Below are 20,423 nucleotides of genomic sequence, written 5' to 3' on the forward strand. Positions count from 1 at the left end.
TCAGACCAGGTAAGGATGGCAGATTTCCTTCCCTAAAGGACACTCGTGAACCCGATGGGTTTTTACGACAATCTACAATGGTTTTGTGGTCATCATTTCAATTCCAAATTTTTATTGAATTCAAATTTCACCATCTGTCCTGGTGGGATCCAAACTCAAATCCCCAGACCATTACCCTGGGTCCCTGGAATTTTAGGCCAGTGAAAATACCAGGAAGCCACTATCACAAAGATAAAAGCAAATGACTGCGGCTGCTGACTTCTGAAATAAAAACAGAAAATGCTGGACAATCTCGGCAGCTCTGACAGCATCTGTGGAGAGAGAACATAGAACATAGAGAAATACAGCACAGAACAGGCCCTTTGGCCCACGATGCTGTGCCGAACTTTTGTCCCAGGTTAATCATAGTGTCCAAAATTCTATGGTAATCTAAGGGCAATTTATCACAGCCAATCCACCCAACCTGCAAAACTTTGGACCGTGGGAGGAAACCGGAGCACCTGGAGGAAACCCACGCACACACGGGAAGGATGTGCAGACTCCACACAGACAGTGACCCACGCTGGAATTGAACCTGGGACCCCAGAGCTGTGAAGCCATTGTGCTATCCACAATGCTACTATGCTGCCCTTAAGAACAAATTAATCTACACTCCATTATTCTACCATAATCCATGTACCTATCCAATAGCCGCTTGAAGGTCCCTAATGTTTCCAACTCAACTGCATTCCATGCCTCCACTACTCTCTGGGTAAAGAACCTATCGTTTCGAATTCGGGTCAGTCTGTGTGGTTATCTCATTGCTGTTTGTGGGATCTGCCTGTGCTTCCTACATAATGTAACCTTGACTGTACTTTGAGAGTCTTGGTGCAAAGGGCGATCTAAACCCCCCCCCCCCAATCCCCACCCCAGCATAAAAGAAAAACTACAACTCCCAGGCTATTGCAGCATGTTTTTGTGTGTGATATTGCTCAGCACACATGCGCATGGGCGCGTCCACACTCCTCCCACACCGGGTAGAAAAGTACTTGTGGGGTGAAATCGACAAGGCAGAAACTGACCAGCTTGTCTCTTTCCACCGGAGCTCCGTCCATCACCCGGAGAAGGGAGTTCAGCGAATCTGCAGGGATTCCCCAGAGAGGTAAGACCTGTTCAGGAGGGTCCCACAACGCTCCCCTCCCACCACAATCGGACACACATTAGTTGTAGAGAAATCTACAAGCTTGGATACTCACAGCTCTCTGGACAAATACTTTTTTTAAGTGTGTGCGACAAAATAACAGGCGGGATCAGCCCCATTCTGGCCAAGGAGACTGACAGACAGAAAGATTTTTTAGTGTTTTAGATTGCATTTTAAATGTGAAAATGTTGCAGACTTCTCGATTTTTAAAACGCCCTCGATTGTATCAATGACCATTCCATATTGCAGCGGCTGCACAGCGAAGTTACAACCTTTTAAGGAGGGATCGGTTCCTATCAGTAATGTGAACGATAGGGAGGAATTACTTTGTTTTTTGAAAGGGTGGTAGAGTGTCGTACTTCAGGGTATATACACAGCTCAGACTTCTGTAAATTGGTAAATTGAAACCTCTAAATCGTTCGATATATTCGTCAATGACCGGCTATGTTACTCTGCGACTACTTAATTCCACCCCGTTTCCGCTACATTAACTTTTATGTCACATTTAAGATGTATTTCCTCTTCCTGCTGCACAATGATATCCTTGCAATGCTGGTGTGATAGAGCTGCCCTATTGTGTAATGTCTACAGCGTCTATTGCCTCTGGCTAAGGGTTAGGAAAGGGATTAGTGTTGTCAGAATGGTACAGAATTGAAAGAGAATTTTTCCACAGAATCCCTACAGTGCAGAAGGAGGCCATTCGGCCCGTCGGTCTGCACCATCCCTCCGTAATAATAATCTTATAATAATCTTTATTATTGGCACAAGTAGGCTTACATTAACACTTCAATGAAGTTACTGTGAAAAATCCCTCCTTCGCCACATTCCGGCGCCTGTTCGGGTACACCGAGGGAGAATTCAGAATGTCCAATTCACCTAACAAGCACGTTCTTTTCAGAACTTGCGGGATGAAACCGGAGCATCCAGAGGAAACTCACGCAGACACAGGGAGACTCCGCACAGGCAGTGCCCCAAGCCGGGAGTCGAACCTGGGACCCTGGCGCTGTGAAGCAACAGTGCTAACCACTGTGCTACCATGCACAAAGACAGGAAATACTGGACAATCACAGCAGGTCTGACAGTATCTGTAGAGGGAGGACGGAGCTAACGTTTCGAGTCTGGGTGACTCTTTGTCAAAGGTGATTGGATACCACTTAGTGGTGGACAAAAGCAAATTACTGTGGATGCTGGGATCTGAAACCAAAAGAGCAAATGCTGGAAAATCTCAGCAGGTCTGGCAGCATCTGTAGGGAGAGAAAAGAGCTAACGTTTCGAGTCCAGATGACCCTTTGTCAAAGAGGTGGAAACCCTAGCTGACTTTCTATTTGCCTTCACTAGCCTCTGTCACACCAAGCATGGCTCTAATGTATCTGTACTCGGGAATCACGTACGACCTCAATGTGATTTGTGGACAGAATTCTGCTGTAATTTTTACAGTGTGTTATGGATCATCTGTGGAGATGTTGTTCCTGCTTTGTCATTCAGAATCATTTTGTTATTTACTTGTGTGATATTGGAACTGGAGTAACACATTCAGTACCCTGAGCCGGTTGAATGAGATTGTGGTCGATCCGCACCTTTAATTCCATATGCAGGCTTGGTTCCTTTAATCCCCATGCCGAACAAAACATTTTCAATCTCTGTTTTCAAGTCCTTCATAGTATAGACCCATCTTGTCCACACCAACCTCCACCGTACATTCCACTCTATCCCCATAAGCTACCCCGCACATCCCTGGACACTAAGGGGCAATTTAGCATGGCCAGTCCACCTAAACTGCCCGCCTTTGGATTGTGGGAGGAAACCAGAGCACCCGGAGGAAACCCACGCAGACATGGGGAGAAAGTGCAAACTCCACACAGTCACCCGAGGGCGGAATTGAACCCAGGTCTCTGGCGTTGTGAGGCAGCAGTGCTACCCACTGTGCCACCGTCCCGCTTGAGTTCGTGGTCAACTGAAAATTTCACAGCTTTATGGGCAGAGTTTTGAATCTCCATTAGCCATTATATGAATGTGTGCTTCCTGACATCATTCTGGCTCTAATGGTTCTTGATCCAAACCCAATGGGGAAATTCCGTGAGTGTCATTGTACATAGTAACATTTATCTCATGGTTCTTATGGTATAAAACTACCCAAGGCAGTTTACAGGTTGATTACATGATGAACAGAATTGTGAATTGGAGAAGACAGGTTTAGGGGGAATGACTGTGTGGAAGTATGAGGAACGCAGGGCTAGGGAACGATTTGTGGATTTCCATGGACCACTGGTATCCCATGGGGTTCTCCAGGTGATCTGTGGACTGCTCCATGACCAAGGCCATTCAAGATAACAGGCTGGAATCTTCAAACTCACCATGCATGATGTCACACAACTAGACTGGCTTTATGTTCATATCCACTACTCAACGTCCATGAGCAACAATGATGTTTAGAAGCAGGGTGTGTTATTGTGGATGGATTTTGTTTGATTCAATACACATGTAGGATTAGTGGGCAGCTTGGTAGCACAGTTAAGGGCAACACGGTAGCGTAGTGGTTAGCACAAATGCTTCACAGCTCCAGGGTCCCAGGTTCGATTCCTGGCTTGGGTCACTCTCTGTGTGGAGTCTGCACGTTCTCCCCGTGTGTGCGTGGGTTTCCTCCGGGTGCTCCGGTTTCCTCCCACAGTCCAAAAATGTGCAGGTTAGGTGGATTGGCCATGATAAATTGCCCTTAGTGTCCAAATTGCCCGTAGTGTTGGGTGGGGTTACGGGGTTATGGGGATAGGGTGGAGGTATGGGGTTGGGTAGGGCGCTCTTTCCAAGAGCCGGTGCAGACTCGATGGGCCGAATGGCCCCCTTCTGCACTGTAAATTCTATGACTATGACACAGTGGTTAGCACTGTTGCTTCACAGCTCCAGGGTCCCAGGTTCGATTACCGGCTGGGTCACTGTCTGTGCGGAGTCTGCACGTTCTCCCTGTGTCTGCATGGGTTTCCTCCGGGTGCTCCAGTTTCCTCCCACAAGTCCTGAAAGACGTGCTTCTTAGATGAATTGGACATTCTGAATTCTCCCTCTGTGTACCCGAACAGGCGCCAGAGTGTGGCAACTAGGGGCTTTTCACAGTAACTTCATTGCAGTGTTAATGTAAGCCTACTTGTGACAACAAAGGATTATTATTATTATAGTTTCTCAGTCTTAGTTCCTCAGAAGATGATTACTGTGAAGATTTTGGGCACAATCTTCCGGCTGGGAATCGCAACATGTCAACCTGTTTTAAACACAACGCACCCCAGCTGGAGAGGTGAACACTTTAGGCATGGACCCTCAGCTGCTGGGAATTTCTGGGGGTGCTCTTGGGCCATGGAGAGGTTAAAGTCAAAATCTGCGATAGACTTGTGACACTCCCTGCCTCTTGTGTTTCAATCAAGTCTGTGCCTTGAGTCAAGCTGAATTAATCATCCTTAAATTACTATGTAACATGAAGCACGGCCCAGGTTGGATGACCTTCTGCAATGTTGTGGGGCTACCGAGTATGATGCAGCCTACGACTTAAGATCTTGCGGGATGAAGCGAGGCCATTCAGCCCATTGGGCCTGAGCCAGCAAGAGTTATTCAATTAGTCTCATTTCCCTTTCCTTGCCCAAAAGCCCAGTAAATCTTACCCCTTCAAACCTTTATCCAATTCCCTTCTGAAATTTCCCATTGAATCTGCTTCTACCACCCTTCCAGACAGCACATTCTGGATCAGGACAACTCATCCGGGTTAACATTTTCAGGTCGAAATGACCTTCCATCAGAATGTTCACTCTGTTTGGGGGGCAGCACGGTAGCATGGCGGTTAGCATAAATGCTTCACAGCTCCAGGGTCCCAGGTTCGATTCCCGGCTTGGGTCACTGTCTGTGCGGAGTCTGCACGTCCTCCCCGTGTCTGCGTGGGTTTCCTCCGGGTGCTCTGGTTTCCTCCCACAGTCCAAAGATGTGTGGGTTAGGTGGATTGGCCATGTTAAATTGCCCGTAGTGTCCTAAAAAGTAAGGTTAAGGGGGGGGGTTGTTGGGTTACGGGTATAGGGTGGATACGTGGGTTTGAGTAGGGTGATCATTGCTCGGCACAACATCGAGGGCCGAAGGGCCTGTTCTGTGCTGTACTGTTCTATGTTCTATGTTCTATGTTTCTCTCTCCATGGATGCTGCCTGACCTGCGTCTTTTTTTATTTCAGTATTTCAGCACCTGCAGTATTTTGCTTTTCCATCTCATTTTTCCTCTGGTGCTTTTGCCAATCCATGTCCTTTTGGTCCTTTAAAAAAACGATATTTATTCTTCTGCGAGACGCGGGTGTCACTGGCTGGGCCATCCCGAATTGCCCTCGGACTGAACGGCTTGCTATCGAATTTCAGAGGGGCTGTCAGGAGCCAATGTCATTGCTGTGGGTCTGGAGTCTCAGTCAGGCATAAGGAAGCATAGGGCATTTTGTGAACCAGTTGGAAGTGATTCATGGTCGGCATTGCTGTCAGGAGCTTTTCAATTCCTGATTATGAATGAATTGAAATTCCACCAGTTAGCATGGAGGGATTGAACCCATGTCACCAGAGCATTAGCTTGGACCTTCTGTATTACAAGTCCAATGACATGGACCCTCTCTTTTTTACACAGAGGGTAGTGGGTGCCTGGAACTCGCTGCCAGAGGAGGTGGTGGAAGCAGGGACGATAGTGACGTTTAAGGGGCATTTTGACAAATACATGAAGAGGATGGGAATAGAGGGATACAGACCCAGGAAGTGTAGAAGATTTCAGTTTAGACGGGCAGCATGGTCGGCACAGGCTTGGAGGGCCGAAGGGCCTAATCCTGTGCTGCACTTTCCTTTGTTCTTTGACATTGGCCGGAATCTGGAATTCCCTGGCCATGAGCTGTTGCCGGGATTCCCTGATCCCATCGGCAGCACACCACTGCCCGTGGGTTTCCTGGAGGCGTGGGATGGCTTCAATGGAAATTCCCATTGACAGCGGCGGGAGCAGAGAAACCTGCCGTCCGCAAAAGGCACGCCACCTCCCGCTGCTGGGAAACACGTGGCTGGGAGGCCACCCATTATCAAAACACAACCGTCTCCCTCTTGGACATGACCCCTCCCCACGGCCAGCAGAAACAGTTCCTTCCTATCTCGCCGATCAAAATGCTTCAATTAAATAGAATATAGAGTGCAGAAGGAGGCCATTCGGCCCATCGTGTCTGCACCGACCCACTTAAGCTCTCACTTGCACCCTATCCCCATAAATCTCCCCTTGGGACATCTCTGCTCCAAGAAGAACAATCGCAGCTTCTCCAATCTCATCGTATAACTCGAAGCCCACGATCCTTGGTATTGACACAAGTTAGGGGCTGTGCAGTTGAAGGCAAGGGACCATTCGGAACCATCAATTAATGCTGTAATTACAGACCTCTCCATCCATCCCAGTCTCGCCTCCAATAGAGGAAATTGTTGCAGCATTCACAGACTCTGTCCTTGTGATTTTCGTTCTGTCTTCCAGAGCTGATATTATGGGATGACCAAAATCACATGACAAGCAGGGTAATGGCCACTTGCAGTTCCGTTTTCTTGCCTTGCCTGTGGTCTGTCATTACTTTTGTCTTCACCACATTACACATTTAAATAGCAGCTGTGAGTGTTTGCAGTTTGAATTGGACCGAGAGGGGACGAGTGGGCAGCAGATTCTTAAATTGGGCATTAATACCTCAATGTGCAGGTTGGGTCATTATGGAGCATTTACAGATGTGGCTCTACAAAATCTTTGGTTATACAGAACTGTTATCCGAATGAGTTCTGCTTCTCCTTCTGATCCCAGTTCAACTCCAATGGCTCCAGCTCCTTGAAGTATAGAATTTATTAGCCGAGGCATAGAATATAAGAGCAAGGTGCTTATGATGGAGCTGTGTAGCGGCGGCACGGTGGCGCAGTGGTTAGCATTGCTGCTTCACGGCGCCGAGGTCCCAGGTTCGATCCCGGCTCTGGGTCACTGTCCGTGTGGAGTTTGCACATTCTCCCCGTGTTTGCGTGGGTTTCGCCCCCACAACCCAAAGATGTGCAGGGTAGGTGGATTGGCCACTCTAAATTGCCCCTTAATTGGAAAAAACATTGGGTACTCTAAATTTAAAAAAAAAAATTTAGAGAAGGAGGGTAATTGCTAAAAAAAACAAAATGATGGAACTGGGTAAAACGCTCATTAGGCTACAGCTAGGGTAGTGTTTGCAGTTCTGGTCACCAGTATAGGAAGGATGCACTCGAAAGGGCACAGCAGAGATTCACCAGGATGTTGCCTGGGCTGCAGCGTTTCAGCTATGAAGAGAGGTTGGATAGGATGGGGATATTTTCCCTCGAACAGCGAAGGCTGAATGGGGGAACCTGATCGAGATGTATTAGATTATGAGGGACACAGATAGGAAGAAACGTTTTCCCTTCGCAGAGCGGTCAATAACCAGGGGGCATAGATGTATTGAGGAGGCAGGAGATATAGAGGGGATTTGAGGAAAAATCTTTTCACCCAGAGGGTGGTGGGAGTCTGGAACTCGCTGCCTGAAAGGGTGGTGGAGGCAGAGACATTTAAGAAGCATTTAGATGTGCATTTGAAACATCATAGCATACAAGGCTACGGAGGAAGTGTTGGAAAATGGGATTGGAATAGATAGATACTTGAAGGCTAGTGCAGACATAGAACATAGAACAGTACAGCAAAGTACAGGCCCTTCGGCCCACGATGTTGTGCCAACCATTTATCCTAATCTAAGATTAACCTAACCTACACCCCTTCAATTCACTGCTGTCCATGTGCCTGTCCAAGAGTCGCTTAAATATCCCTATGTATGTACTGTGTACGTTCCTCGGCCGCAGAAAAATACTTTTCACTGTACTTCGGTACATGTGACAATCAATCAATCAATCTAATGACTCTGACTCCACCACCTCTGCTGGCAGTGCATTCCACGCACCCACCACTCTCTGTGTAAAGAACCTACCTCTGACATCTCCCCTATACCTTCCTCCAATCACCTTAAAATGATGTCCCTTCGTGACAGCCACTTCCACCCTGGGGAAAAGTCCCTGGCTATCCACTCTATCCACGCCTCTCATCACCTTGTACACCTCTATCAAGTCACCATTCTTCCTCCTTCGCTCCAGTGAGAAAAGCCCTAGCTCCCTCAACCTTTCTTCATAAGACATGCCCAAAAGTCCAGGGAGCATCCTGGTAAATCTCTTCTGCACCCTCTCCAAAGCATCCACATCCTTCCTATAATGAGGCGACCAGAACTGGACACAATATTCCAAGTGTGGTCTAACCAGGGTTTTATAAAGTTGCAGCAAATCCTTGCAGCTCTTAAACTCAATCCCCCTGTTAGTGAAAGCCAACACACCATATGCCTTCTTAACAACTGTATCAACCTGGGTGGACCCCAAGGTCCCTCTGTTCCTCCACGCTTCCAAGAATCCTGTCTTTAACCCTGTATTCAGCATTCAAATTCGACCTTCCAAAATTAATCACTTCACATTTATCTAGGTGGAACTCCATCTGATGGGCCGAAGGGCCTCTCTCTTTGTGCTGTATGACACTATGACTCTAAGTTCTAGTCAAGGGCGGCATGCTGACTCATGGCGCCGAAGACCCAGGTTCGATCCCGGCCCCGGGTCACCGTCCGTGTGGAGTTTGCACATTCGCCCCGTGTCTGCGTGGGTCTCACCCCACAACCCAAAGATGTGCCGTGTAGTTGGATTGGCGATGCTAAATTGCCCCTTAATTGGAAAAAACATGTATTAAGTACTCAAACGTTTTGACCAGTACTGCTAACAACTGGGCAAAGCATATAGGGAAGCCTGCTGTCACCATTTAACTAATTACTGGTTTAAATTGCCATTGTTGACTGGAGTTAAGTTAGATAGAATATTAACAACTGCTGACATGCAATTTTAAAAAAATAGTTGATTGAATGTAGGTGTTACTGGCTAAGCCTACATTTGTTGGCAAGACTACATTTATTGACCATCCCTAATTGCCATTGTTCAGAGAGCATTTTGAAGAGTCAACCACATTGATAGGCCAGATCAGGTAAGGACAGCAGATTTCCTGTTGGTGGAAAGGTTGTGATCTTGAGGCAACAGATTTAAATTGATTTGCAAAATAATTGTTTTTAAAAATAAATTCAGAGTACCCAATTCAGTTTTTCCAATTAAGGGGCAATTTAGCGTGGCCAATCCACCTACCCTGCACATCTTTGGGTTGTGGGGGTGAAACCCACGCAAACACTGGGAGAATGTGCAAACTCCACACCGACAGTGAATCAAAGCCGGGATCGAACCCGGATCCTGGGCGTCGTGAGACAGCAGTGATAACCACTGCGCCACCATGATGCCCCCAAAATATTTGTTTTAATTAATTCATGGGATGTTCGCATCGCTGGCTAGGCCATTCACCTTGAGACGGTGGCGATGAGCCCCTTTCTTGAACGGCTGCAGTCCATGTGGCGTAGGTACACCCACAGTGCTGTTAGGGAGGAATTTAACCCAGTGACAGTGTTCTTCTAGATGATAGTGGTTGTGGGTCTGGAAACTGCTGTAAAAGGAGCATTGGGGAGTTGCTGCAGTGCATCTTGTACAGTGTGCGTTGATGGTGGAGGGAACAAATGTTTGTGGATGGGATGACAATCATAGAATCATAGAATTTACAATGCAAAAGGAGGCCATTCGGCCCATCGGGTCTGCACCGTCCCTTGGAAAGAGCACCCGGCCTAAGCCCATACCTCCACTCCATCCCCGCAGCCCAGCAATAACACCCAATCTTTTTGGACACTAAGGGCAATTTATCATGGCCAATCCACCTAACCTTCACATCTTTGGACTCTGGGAGGAAACCGGAGCACCCGGAGGAAACCCACGCACTCACCGTGAGAACGTGCAGACTCCGCACAGACAGTGACCCAAGCCGGGGATTGAACCTGGGACCCTGGCGCTGTGGAGCAACTGTGCTAACCACTGTGCTACCATGCTAATCAAACGGACTCTTTTGTCCTGGCCGGTGTTGACCCTCCTGAGTGTTGTTGTTGGAGCTGCACTCATCCAGACACTCCTGACTTGTGCCTTGTAGATGGTTGCCAGGCTTTGGGGGGGGGGGGGGGGGTCGAGAGGTGAATCAAAAGGCGACACTGCAACTGTTGAGGATCTGGAATGCGCTGATTTAGAGCGGGGTGGAGGCAGATTAAATCATGGCTTTCAAAAGAGAATTGTATAAGTGCCTCAAGAGAAAATATATTGTAGTGTTCCAGAGAGAAGGTATGGGGGGGGGGGTGGGCTAGTCCAATTGCTCTGGCAGCAAACCAGGAAGTCCATGGTGAGCTGGAAGGCCTCCTTCCATGTTGTAACAATGTTGCGACTCCTATCTGTTCATGTTGTAGCTCGGGTTGTGTTGCATTGGTAGCATAGTTTTAGAAATTCTTGGCATGTTCATCTGGAAGGAGGTGGAGAAACCAAATAGCTGATGGGGGCCATGAACAGAATGTTTGATGAGTTTCCCAATTATATTCCCAGTGCCTGGTTGTTGGTGACCTGAAGGGACACGATTAAAGAATAATAGTGGGATTTCTATATGACTGTTACAGGTGGTAATTTTGCAAATTGCTTCATGTGGTTTATCTGAAGTGAATCATAGAATTTACAGTGCAGTGGGCCATTTGGCCCAGCGAGTCTGCACCGGCCCTTGGAAAGAGCACCCTACTTAAGCCCATACCTCCACCCTATCCCCGTAACCCAGCAACCCCACCCAACCTTTTGTGGACACTAAGGGGCAATTTACCATGGCCAATCCACCTAACCTGCACATCTTTGGATTGTGGGAGGAAACCGGAGCACCCGGAGGAAACCCACGGGGAGAACGTGCAGACCTCATACGGACAGTGACCCAAGCCAGGAATCGAATCTGGGTCACTGGCGCTGTGAAGCAACAGTGCTAACCATGGTGCTACCGTGCCGCCCCAGAGAAGGTTAACGTTGGCCATGTCATTTTGGATCTGTAATGTCCTACATACAGCAATGAGGTGAATGGACGTTTAACCTGTCTTTTTTATTTATTTTTTCATCTGCATACCAATCCACCTAGGTTGTGGGGCTGAAACCCACACAGACACGGGAAAAATGTGCAAACTCCACACGGACATTGTCCCAGAGCCGGGATCGAACCTGGGACCTCAGCACCGTGAGGCAGCAATGCTAACCACTGCTGCCCTAACCTGTCTTTTAGTGAATGAGGGAGGGGAGGAGGCCAGAGCATCAATGCCAGAAATACTCCTGAAATAGTCCTTTCGTTCTCTCACTGAATGACGTTCTTATGAACTGATGGTTCCACGCATACTACACTTCGTGTGCTTCACCCATGCCTACGTCTATGTATTGAGATTGTGCATTTATCGTATGTCCTATGTTTCTCATGTGTGGAACGATCTGCCTGATCTGTACGCAGAACAATACTTTTCACTGTACCTTGGTACACGTGACAAATCTAAATCTAAACTTACTAGAGTTTATTTTTCCGGCCTCAGCTGTGCCTCTGTGGTTAGCATTCTTGTCTTTTGAGTCAAAAAGTTGCTCAAGTCCCACTCCAGAGATCAACGCTGTTGTTCCCATTGTTAGCACTGAGGGAGTGCTGCTCAGTCGGAGGTGCTAATTTTCAGATGACATTTTACGCTGAGGCCCCATTTGCCCTCTTGGGGGGATGTTAAATATTCGGTCGCACTGTTTCCAAAAGGCCTAGAACATAGAACAGTACAGCACAGAACAGGCCCTTCGGCCCTCGATGCTGTGCCAAGCAATGATCACCCTACTCAAACTCACGTATCCATCCTATACCCGTAACCCAACAACTCCCCCTTAACCTTACTTTTTAGGACACTACAGGCAATTTAGCATGGCCAATCCACCTAACCCGCACATCTTTGGACTGTGGGAGGAAACCAGAGCACCCGGAGGAAACCCACGCACACATGGGGAGGATGTGCAGACTCCGCACAGACAGTGACCCAGCCGGGAACCGAACCTGGGACCCTGGAGCTGTGAAGCATTTATGCTAACCACCATGCTACCGTGCTGCCTAGAGTTCTGTCTGGTTTCCTGATCAATATTTGTCCCTCAATGTCCTTCAATAAAACAGGTTCCCTGGCTGTTATTTCATTGTAGGAGCTCGCAAACGTGCACCTGAATTTCCTGCTATTACGATCACGCATTTATTTGAAGTGCTTTGTGACACTCGGGGTCTATGTAAACATTTGTTCTTTCTTTGTGTTTATGTTGGTGCTGATACCGACCTGGGTGTATGTAGAACGCAGTAACAGACTGTTAAACTCTTGCCGTGGTGATGCTAATCGGCTGTCCAGCCAGAACAAAATACTATTTCATCCAAGTGATAATCTTCACACCCTAAACCACTGACACGCTTGCAGAACCAAGGGCAGGAAATGACATCACCAGTTTTCCAGGCTGCCTGTTTTGTATCTCTATCTCTGGGGAACATAGCTCCCTTATACCACTGGGCCCTAGGTTGCGTTTAAAGCTCTCCGCCTCCTTCCTTCTTTCACAGACTCTGTGAAACCTACTTCTTTGGTCAACTGCGCCACTATCTCCTTGTGTCATTCTTGTTAGATAATGCTCCTGTGAAGCAACTTGGGATACTTGACAATGCTAGAGGAGCTTTGGGAAGTCTTATGGCATAGTGGTTAGCACAGTTGCTTCACAGCGCTGGGGTCCCAGGTTTGATTCCCGGCTGGGTCACTGCCTGTGCTGAGTCTGTACGTTCTCCCCGTGTCTGCGTGGGTTTCCTCCGGTTTCCTCCCACAAGTCCAAAGATGTGCAAGTTAGGTGGATTGGCCATGCTAAATTGCCCCTTAGTGTCCAAAAAGGTTAGATGGGGGTTACTGGATTACGGGGAGAGGGTAGATACGTGGGCTTGAGTAGGGTGCTCTTTGTTAGGGCCAGTGCAGGTTCGATGGGCCGAATGGCCTCCTGCACTGTCAATTCAATGATCTATGGCACAGTGGTAGTGTTCCTATCTTTGAGCCAGAAGTTTTAGGTTCAAGCCCTACTTCAGGACTTGATGATCATGGAAGGTGCATTCATTTAAAAAAAAACAAATTTTAGACGACCCAATTATTTATTTTCCCAATTCAAGGGCAAATTAGCACGACCAATCCACCTACCCTGCACATTTTTAGGGTTGTGGGGGTGAGACCCACGCAGACACGGGGTGAATGTGCGAACTCCACACGAACAGTGACCCGGGTCCTCGGCGCCATGAGGCAGCAGTGCTAACCACTGCGCCACCTTGCCACCCCTAACCTCACCAGAAACTTTAATGCCTAATCAGGAAAAACCTGAATGGGGTTGCTAAGAAACTGAAATCAAACAATGGCCAAGCTGTTTAGAACCTTTGTTTAATTTGAGCCAGGAAATATTGACACTTGTCATTCCTCCCACTCACACATACAGGGATTATTTCTTGCCCTGTTACAGAAATGGACCTGCATTTATATAGCATGATTTACATTGTCCTCCCTGGTTCTGTGGCTAGTCCTCACCCCTCTGAGTGTGAAGGTGGTGAGTTCAAATCCTACCCAAGCCAGTGCCGTACTGAGGGAGTGCTACACTGTCAGGGGTGCTGTCTTTCCTGTGAAACATTAAAACGAGGCCGCTCTTTCCCAGTTAATGAGCCCATTGCCTATTTGGAAGAAGAGCATGAGGGAGTTCTCTCTGATACAGATGAACTGGTCATTATCACAGTGTTGTTTGTGGGAGCTTGCTGTGCTAATATCGGTTGCTACATTTCCTACATTGCAACAATGACTACACTTCAAGGGCAGGATTCTCCGCCCTCCCCAGCCGCTGGCTTCTCGGCAGCGAGAGGCGGCGCGCTTTTGGCTGCGGCGAGATTCTCCGCTCCCGCCGCTGTCAATGGCATTTCCCATTGAAGCCACCTCACGCCGTTGGGAAACCGACTGGGAGGGGTGCACTGCTGGCAAGTCCCAGGGAATCCCGTCACCAGCGGACCTGCCGGACAACTCCGGCCCAGGTGTTTCTGTGATTGCAAAGCTGTGGTTGTGAGAGGCGCTACGTAAAGGAAAGTCATTCTATTGCGGTGATGCGTGGAAAAGTTCACAGAAAATAATCTTACAACGCGAGAGGCAACTTGGCCCATCATTGTCCTGCTGGCTCTCTTAAAGCGGCTATCCCAAACTTAACCTTCTCCCCACAACCCTGCAAAATGGACCCTCCTCAGGTTCATGTGTAATTGCCTTTTGAAAGTTCTCATGGACTCTGAATCCAGCGCCTCTTTAACAACTCGAGTAAAATAAAATTCTCCTTCGTCCCCTCTAATTCCTTTGCGTGCAAAATAGAAGGTTTTTCCTGGCTTACTGTTACATTAAATTCATTGGGTGTGGCTGGCCGGGCCATTTCAGAAGCATTTTAATAGTCGGCCACATTGCTGTGGGTTTGGACTCCCAGCTAGGCCTGACCTTCCTCCTGAAGGACATTAGTGGACCAGGTGGGTTTTACGATGATCGACAATGGTTTCATGGTCACCATCAGAACTTTTAACTCCAGATTTTTATTCAATTCAAATTTCCACCATCTGCTGTGGTGGGATTGGAACTGGGGTTCCCAGAGCATTACCTGGGTCTCTGGATTACCAGTCCAGGTGATAATAACACTTTGTCACCGCCGACCCAGTAATCCTGAGGCCCAGGCTGTAGCTCGAACATGGGTTTGAATCCCACCACGGCAGTAAATCCAGTAAACAAAGCTTTCGGTGGCAGCACGGAGGCGCAGTGGTTAGCACTACTGCAACACAACTACCGAGGACCCGGGTTCGATCCCGGGTTACTGTCTGTGTGGAGTTTGCGTTTTCTCCTTGTGTCTGCGTGGGTCTCACCACCACAACCCAAAGATGTGCAGGGTAGGTGGATTGGCCATGCTAAATTGCCCCTTAATTGGAATTTAAAAAAAAAAGTTCATTTCAGTCCATGATCAATTGTCGTAAAGACCCATTTGGTTCACTAATGTCGTTTAGGGACGGAAATCTGCCATCCTTCCCTGGTCTGGCCTACATGTGACTCCAAAGCCACAGCGATGTGGTAGACTCTTAACTGCCCTCTTAATTGTTCAGTTGAAGGACAATTAGAGATGGGCATCAAATGTTGAGCTTGTCAGAATAAAGAAGAAAAAAACCCCTTGCTTCGTAATATAATTGAGTTGGACTGAACAGTGATGTTTTATTATCACTGAGTCCTGTTATATAATATTGAATTGGCTATTCAGGATCTCCTGCAGTGCTTCATTGCCAATTAAACATGTTCACAATGTAGCTGCTTTTTTTCTAAGCTAACCCGGAAACCAATTTGTGCATGGCAAGATCCCACATACAGCAAATTAGATTAATGAACAGTTAATCTGATTTTTTTGGGTAAACTAATTGAGTAAAGAATGTTGGCTGAGACACAAATTGAAAATCTTGCGTTACAAATAGTAACATCCATCTAGAATAGCAAATTCTTGGTTTAATTAACATTAACATGTTGAAATATTTTGGCCAATGACTATTTCTAATGATTCTGTTTTGTCACACTTCTGGTTTGCGTAATATCATTGGCACTGTCGTGATTTATTTAAATATTAATACAGGGGCGTCCCAGACTGTGGGTCCTGACTCCCAGTGGGATGCGAGTGAGAGTTTCAGGTCACGAGCTCTGATATCTGATGGCCACAAGGCGCCTTTTTAAATCCTTGGATATTTTTGTTGTTGGGTGAGGCCCAATGAACAGCTCTCTGGGACCCAATTGTTGTTTCAAATAAAGCCTGTGAATATGTAAGTGTAAGGTTTTCTTTGCAAAACCTTTCCTTTTCATCAACTCCCCCAAGAGGGGTAGAATAGGGGGAGGGTAGATGGGGAAGGTAGAGGAGATGGGGTGGGGTGCAATGAGGGGTGGGGAGATGGGGGAGGTAGAGGAGATGGGGAGGGGTGAAATGAGGGGTGGGGGGGAGGGGTGAAGGGAGGGGAGATGGGTGGAGGTAGAGGAGATGGGGGAGGGGTGAAATGAGGGGTGGGGTGGGGAGATGGGGGAGGTAGAGGAGATGGGGTGGGGTGCAATGAGGGGTGGGGGAACAGTGAAGCGAGGGTAGATGGAGCAGGGTAGAGGAGATGGGGAGGGGTGAAATGAGGGGTGGGGAGATGGGGGAGGTAGAGGAGATGGGGGAGGGGTGAAATGAGGGGTGGGGGAGGGGTGAAGGGAGGGGAGTTGGGTGGAGGTAGAGGAGATGGGGTGGGGTTCAATGAGGGGTGGGGGAACAGTGAAGCGAGGGTAGATGGAGCAAGGTAGAGGAGATGAGGGAGGGGTGAAATGAGGGGTGGGGGGGAGGGGTGAAGGGAGGGGAGATGGAGCAAGGTAGAGGAGATGGGGGAGGGGTGCTCAACAACCCTCATACTACCAAAATAACAACTTGGGGTCAGCTGGAGTCAAATGCATAAAAATGGGGTCACCCCAGGAAAAGGCCGGGATGCTTCTTTAAGTGACTCACAAACTAAAGCCCCCATTATGCAGTATGGAATCCCCGGTTCCAACCTTGCTTTGAGTCGAATGAGCTCAACTCAACTTGGGTTATGATCGGGGTGAAATGTTGCTTGGTTTGTTTGGCAAAGATAGTCAGTCAGAGCGTTTGCTTCTCATAACTGATGTATGAAGCTACTGTTAAGTGCATTAGTGGGGAGATGACCTTTGGATAGCTTGCTTGTATTCTGTATCAAGCCTGATCAATATAGTAAATACAACATAGAATTATCTGGGGCAGAGCGATCCATCCATTGCCAATGTGAGTGTCGCTGGCAAGAGCAGCTTTGTTGCCCATCCTATTTAGAGCATTGTCAGCAGTTTTGGGTCCCGTATTTAAGGAAGGATGTGCTGGCCTTGGAAAGGGTCCAGAGGAGGTTCACAAGAATGATCCCTGGAATGAAGAGTTTATCGTATGAGGAACGGTTGAGGACTCTGGGTCTGTACTCGTTGGAGTTTAGAAGAATGAGGGGGGATCTTATTGAAACGTACAAGATACTGCGAGCCCTGGATAGAGGGGACGTGGAGAGGATGTTTCCACTTGTAGGAAAAACTAGAATCAGAGGACACCATCTCAGACTAAAGGGACGATCCTTTACAACAGAGATGAGGAGGAATTTCTTCAGCCAGAGGGTGGTAAATCTGTGGAGCTTTTTGCCGCATAAGGCTGTGGAGGCCAAATCACTGAGTGTCTTTAAGACAGATTGGCTCTCGATTCATAGGGGTTTCAGAGGTTATGGGGAGAAGGCAGGAGAATGGGGGGGGGAGAAAATATCAACCATGATTAAATGGCGGGGCAGACTAGATGGGCTGAGTGGCCTAATTCTGCTCCTATGTCTTATACCTTATTGCCCCTGTAAAAACGTTTAAAGTACCCAATTCTTCCGCTTCCGAAGTAAGAGCCAATTTAGCATCACATGGCCAATCCACCTACTCTGCACATCTTTGAGTTGTGGGGGTGAGACCCAAGCAGATACGGGGAGAATGTGCAAACTCCACACGGACAGTGACCCAGGGATTGAACCCGGGTCCTTGGCGTGGTGAGGCAACAGTGCTAATCACTGCACCACCATGCCGCGCCCAGATGTCTTTTGAACCGCTGCTGTTCCTGTGGTCCAGGTACACCCACAGTGCTGCATGGCAGGGAGTTCCAGGGTTTTGGCCCAGCGACAGTGAAGGAACGGTTATAATTGTTCCAAGTCAGGATGGTGTAGTGGTTTGAAGGTGACTCTGCTCCTGTGTGTCTGCACAACCCTTTGCTTCTTCAGAGTTGGAGGGTTAGGGAGATGCAGTCAAAGTTTGGCTGAGATAGGGTCGTTGTGTTTCAAATGTAAAGCAACTTTTCAGAGGAAGATTTTGAAATGTTCTTCCGTTTTTGCAGACTTCTTCATTTGGTCAACTGCTTAATTGCAGCGTTGATTCAGGACAAAACTGTGGTGAGGGAATGTCTGTCATTTCCAATCGGAGGTATATCATTACAGAACATCAGGCAGGTGGCAAAGCCCATGTTAACTTCAAAGTGTGTCCTGAATGAGCTTGTCTCGGACTATCTAACTTATAATTTTAACTTTATAAAGAAAAAAAACTTTCTTCCTGTAATTGAAGAATCCCATTCTTTAATTTTGAACGAAATGAAGCCTTTTTAAAACACTAATCACTGAAGTACTTAATTTTCTAACTGTACCTATTGCTGCAGGAAGTCTGGAGATGGAGAGAATGGGCTATTTATTTAAGCAGAATCAGTTATTGGAAAGCTTTAAATTAATTTTAATTAAAGTGTGTAGACCCTTTCAGAATGCAGTGAAACTATTTTTGGAAAGTTACTGGGCTGGATTCTCCGCCGTCGGGATTCTCCGGCAGCCTGGGGATTTCCCGATGGCATGTGGCTGCCCCACAATGGGAAACCCTATTGGCCGGTTGCCCACAATGGGGAAACCCCATTGGCCGGGGACGCGCCGCACCAGAGATCTGGTACAACGGGACGGAGAATCCCGCCCACTCCCTGTCCCTCACGCACACGCCTGTCCGGTATTATCACATTGCTGTTTGTTGGGGTTTGCTGTGCACACATTGGTTGCCCCCTTTCCTATGTTACAATAGTGGCAGCACCAGATATATTTCATTGGGCTTAAGGTGCTTTGGGATGTTCTGAAATCATGAAAGGCGCTATATAAATTCAGGTCTTTCCTTTTGTAATTAATGCCCTGGATGCAATGGAGGAAGGGATATCCTGGAATCCATTGTGATAGCGAAGGTTCTCTATTGGTTGATGAGAGGAGAACTACAAATGTGGGTGGCACAGTGGTTAGCGCTGCTACCTCACAGCGACAGAGTTCAATTCCAGCCTTTTCTGTGTGGAGTTTGCACGTTCTCCCCGTGTCTGCGTGGGTTTCCTCCGGGTGCTCCGGCTTCCACCCATTGTCCAAAGATGTGCAGGTTAGGTGGATTGGCCATGGTAAATTGCCTCTTAGTGTCCAGGGATGTACAGAGATTGGGAGGAGTGGCTGGGAGAGTGAACCTAGGTAGAATGCTCCTTTGGAGGGATGGTGTAGACTCGATGGGCTGAATGGCCTCCTCCTGCACTGTTGGGATCCTATGATGCCTATGAACTACAAATGGAGCAATGAGTCACCATGCAGTCTGCACAGGAATTTCCACTGGGACATGCACCTTCCTTCCATAGAAATCTACTCCATGACCAGCCGCACCTTTATTGGATTGGATTTGTTTATTGTCACGTGTACCGAGGTACAGTGAAAAGTATTTTTCTGCAAGCAGCTCAACAGATCATTCAGTACATGGGAAGAAAAGGGAATTAAACAGAATTCAAGAAAATACATGAGAATACATAATAGGGAAATAAAGTTAAAAGTGGATCTGTTGGGGAGAGCTTGCAGAGAGTCGCCTCGCTCCGGCGCCATCATCTTGGTTTTTGGGCAGTTCCCTTTATGGGCAGTTCCTGATATTTAATTCCATGATCCGCAATGTATACAATTTGGCGGATCTGATCTCTCCCATTTTGCTTTGCAGCTCGATTTTGTTTGACGTTTTTTCACTCCAGGCCAAGCGTGAAGGATTCGTAAATCCATTTGGGCTCACCTATTTCTTTCGCACAGGAGTTGGCTTTTTGACTCATCGATGCTAAACAGGCCGAGGCATTCTGATAGGAGCTGGGTGGCAGCTCCTTTCTCTCCTTTAGAAAGGTGACACCAGGAGGCCGGTTTCTGAGCAGGCTGACCAATTGGGGAACTGGTTACCGAAGGAGGCCATTCAGCCCATCGGGTCCATGTGGTCGGAGGCTGGTATTTGCAGTTTTGGTCAGACTATGGAAACCAGGTCTGCCCTTGTACCCCGGCCTTGGCAATTCAACTTTCCATTTGAGAAGAACGGGTCGAAGATGGGTGCATTCCAGAAACCGCTTCAAATGGGGAAAATGTGGAAATCCAGATTCCCCTTTCCGGATCGGGGGAGCAGGTGACAGTGGATCAGGACTAGTAGTATTCATTCATAACCACCCCACCCCCAACTGATATTTAGGGGAATACAAATTCATTGCAGATATGCTGTTGGAACATTCTAGATTTTCTACCACCCCACCTCTCCAACAGTGCACTCCCACGTAATTTTAAAAAAGG

The 20,423-nt window shown here is 47.7% G+C and overlaps 1 protein-coding gene across 1 annotated transcript in view; it reads left to right on the forward strand.

Annotated features, from left to right (window-relative positions):
* Positions 1–1,019: 1,019 nt before the first annotated feature.
* The window catches only part of LOC119977511 (calpain-5-like), a 117,750-nt gene continuing 98,346 nt past the window's right edge, over positions 1,020–20,423 (forward strand). The window contains exon 1 of the mRNA XM_038818550.1: positions 1,020–1,141. The gene's annotated coding sequence lies outside the window, so the exon portion shown is untranslated. The remainder of the gene's footprint in view (positions 1,142–20,423) is intronic.

The sequence above is a fragment of the Scyliorhinus canicula genome, chromosome 14 (genome assembly GCF_902713615.1).
Source record: "Scyliorhinus canicula chromosome 14, sScyCan1.1, whole genome shotgun sequence".
NCBI lineage: Eukaryota > Metazoa > Chordata > Chondrichthyes > Carcharhiniformes > Scyliorhinidae > Scyliorhinus > Scyliorhinus canicula.